The sequence below is a fragment of the Octopus bimaculoides genome, chromosome 2 (assembly GCF_001194135.2).
Source record: "Octopus bimaculoides isolate UCB-OBI-ISO-001 chromosome 2, ASM119413v2, whole genome shotgun sequence".
Classification (NCBI taxonomy): Eukaryota; Metazoa; Mollusca; class Cephalopoda; order Octopoda; family Octopodidae; genus Octopus; species Octopus bimaculoides.
Window position 1 is genome coordinate 146,235,459 of NC_068982.1, and position 4,024 is coordinate 146,239,482.

Sequence of the window (4,024 nt, forward strand, 5' to 3'; positions counted from 1 at the left end):
ACCACCACCACCACCACTATTATGCAGTGCGTTTCTAATAAACAATAACACTTTTGAAATTGAAAAAGACCAAACTATTGAAATCATATAGATTAACAATTAAATAAAACATAAAATACCCATAAAGTATGCTATAAGATAAGAATAAATTAATCACCAGTGAACCTAGCCTATAAAATAAACATGAAATCCCACAATCGGAAGTCAATAATACAACAGAAACAACCACATATTCAATACGTGATTCTTGAAAACACGACGTAAATGCTACACAACCCACTGTCCAAGAAACAACGTCTTATATCAAATCAAAAGCAAAAGCAATGAGAATTAAAACTAAAATTTATTATGATGAATATAGAAATTTCCATGGAAACTTTCAACCAAAAAGAGATACGCAAACCTCATGCGCTTAATGGGCAACGAAAAATAGAATACGTTTCACGCACCATAACATATCAAAGAGGGTGCTGTGATGACGATATAAGAGAAACAATAGATAAAACACATGAATCAATGTTGAATACCTGCCAAAGCAACAAATGAAAGATAAGATCCACAAGAGATTAAATCAATAAAACAAAGCCTTGTAGTTGATACTATACATGGAAAAATATGAACATCAGAGGCGTCTATGATTAATTTTAATCAGTTGAATTGATTGTATGATGGGAAACCGGGCTCGATCCTAAGACTCTGGTTTTCTAGAAAAAAACTTGAGAACAATAAGAACTATGGAAGTATGATATGCTACATAACATTCAAACAGAAATATAGAAATTTTACCTCTTCGTAGAGCACTGAACAGCAAAGATGCAGCAGAAGAATTTAAAAAATAAGACGACACATAACGAAAAGAGTCAAAGATTTTTTGAGTGATGAAGGGGTTGATCTCATGGACTGGCCACCTCAAAGTCTTGTTCTCAGCGCTATAGAAAACGTTTGGAAGATTATTAGAGATGAAGCGCGAAGGAGAAATCTAAAGAACCAAAATGAACTCTGGGAATTATTGAAAAACGAATGGAACAATATTACTCCATCATTTTACAAGAAATTAATTCAGTCCCGTGGTAGCAGATGTCAGGAGGTCATTAATAGTTAAGGGATGTTCACAAAATATTAATACTAATGGTTTTATTTTTGTTCTTGTTCAATTTTTCATTGTTTATCTAAGTGATCCTTAATTTTTGGACGTTGCAGTTTGGAAGGTTATTTGTTTATTCCCCTATAACTTACGAAATAGTTATTCCAGTCACTTGCAAATTTCACTGAAGATAGATATTAAATATATCTAGATATGTGTAAAATACCTAGTCTCAAAGTGTTGTTAATCTTCTATAATAAATGGCCGCTTCTGTATATAGAAACTAAAGTTCAGGATATCATTTCTTAACGAGGTTACATATCATTTTCATATTATCCTTTGACTGATTCAATTATGAGACTGCGACCATTATTTGGTAATGTTCTCAAAGATTTTAGTCGATTATATCTATAAACACGAACAGTTTTGACCCGAGTACATGAAATTGCATGATAGAATCGTTGAATATAAATTTGTGAAAAAACGATTTAACAAATGAATAAAATATAATGAAATGGATGGGGAGAAAGAATGTTACAATGAGTAAAGTTCTATTTACATATAGAATTAGGGACGTGACCCGAAGCACACAAAGAATATATGCATTAAGTTAAAAGCCAAGGCAAGGGTGAACTTTATCAGTGCTACAAAATTAATAAAGAAGAACGGAAAGACATATTGTATATGAAACATGCGAAAACAAACCTATATAGACGAAAACGTAAACAGAATAAAGTAGAAAATTATTCAGGATAATGCCAAGATTATGTTAATGAAAAATAAAATCATAAATGAAAAAGGTTTATATCATGAAATATATCATTAACAAATATAGTTCCGCATAAAGAATGCATTGTTAACAGAAGAGCAGTTGATAGTGTTCTCAACTTCCAGGAACTAGCTGCAACATGCTAAATATTATATAATGACATGACAATGAATATTCATGTTAATTTATATTCTAAGTTTAAATTTATCATATTTAAATTAAGACCAAACACAGAGATACGTTCACCAAACATCTCAGCCAAAGCAAGCTTATATGAAGTGGACAGAAAAATCAATAATCGAAATCAGTTATAAAATTTCCAAATATACTGTAAACTGTAAACTTGCAGTAATAAAAAAATAATGATACGTTATGTCCACAAGAAGACCAGACTAACTGTGTCTAACCTTGTAGAAAAGATATATGAAATCTCTTGGTACGAAAGAAAGAGAACGTTGGTGTAAGCACACAGTGCATTCAACTACAGAAATAAATGAAGGTGAATGTATATCCTACGGTCCGTACATTAACCAACCGGAATATATTCTGACATGCCATGAAGCTAAAACAATATTGGTGTATGATTTATATCGCTCAGTGGAATAAATATTACTTCGTGCACTACCAATCACATTTTCTCTTTCTTTCAATACCCATTACAGAGTTTAGCCGATGCATCTCGTAAATTACCAAAGCATTTGCAGATAATATCCTGATGCTTAATTTAAAATGTACACAGTATGCCATCAACATATAAATTAGAGATTTGTATTGATGAATTTAATTACTACCTTGACCAAGCAAAATATATTTACATTTTAGATAAAACTAAAAATTATCAGTCACTGAGTTAGACTTACCTATTTTTGTCAAAGAGGGAACAACATCAAACATTTTCCCCTGAAGTTAAAGGGTTGTCAATGGTATTTCAATCGCATAGAATGTAGCAATATAACTGAAAGCATATCACTCGCAGCTGTCATACTACTGCCAAATAAAACAAAAATTAATGCTCGTCTCTGTTGCATATAATGAACAATTAAATTTAGTTAAACTATATTTCTTTGTCTCCTTCTCCCCTATCTTGAGCGTAATTATGATTCTGATACTTATTCGTATTACTCCAAATCTCTAGTTTAGTGTAATGTAAAATGAATGGTGCCGTATAAATCTCTGCAAAATATTTGAATAAAAATAAATGATTCCAATAGATTTTTCCAACTTCACCAAGCCTTCCTCTTTTCATTCTCAATTCAAGTGCCGATCTTCACCCCTTTTCCCTCTTTCGAGATTATCTTTCATCGATTTTCTATATAAGTAGAATTACGTATAATTTTATATACTTGATTACATATAACCCTATTCTGTACCTCTCTTGTGTGTGTGCTCGTCAAAGAGGCTGCAAATATATTTGTCTACGATACTGATCAATTTTCGATTACTATTCCTCTAGAATTTCATTTGATCATCTTAAACTCAATATCAAATCTCGTAATTTAATTCCGCCACCGCTGCCATCACTTTTCGTCTCTTCTTATCTTCACTAACCTCCACGTTAGATTCTTCGATCCTCATGCCAATTAGATTTATCAAAACTATTCCTTGGACTTATATAATGTCAACATTTTGACAGAAAACATTCGCCAGGGTCCTAAGTTTCTAGATTTTATGCAGGCGTAGAAGGCATAAGTGTAGAAAAGAGAGCATAGTGGACATTTTCAGATATGGTGCTGGACACCTCAGATTACCAGCAAATATTCGCAAGACATTTTGTTAATTAGAGTAGCATAGAACTTTTTATACACAGGAATTGTGTAGTAGCTAATACGAGATCGAGGATAATATCCCCAGAAACACGATCTCATCATTCATCTGAGTGACATGTATTGCTTTGATACGCCGAATGTGCCAACATAGACAATGGCAATTATTGAAATGGAAGTTCAGTTAAGTTATGATACGTTTATAGTGAGCTAGTTACTGGAAGATGAAACTAAAGTTTAACATGCGGGATGCTTTTCCTGTAGGAGTAAGTGGTCTAGCACACCAGTGAATTAAGTAGGAATGAAATATAGGTTCATCTTTTATTTATATATATATATATATATATATATATATATGTGTGTGTGTGTGTGTGTGTGTGTGTGTATGAATGTATGTATGTATGTATG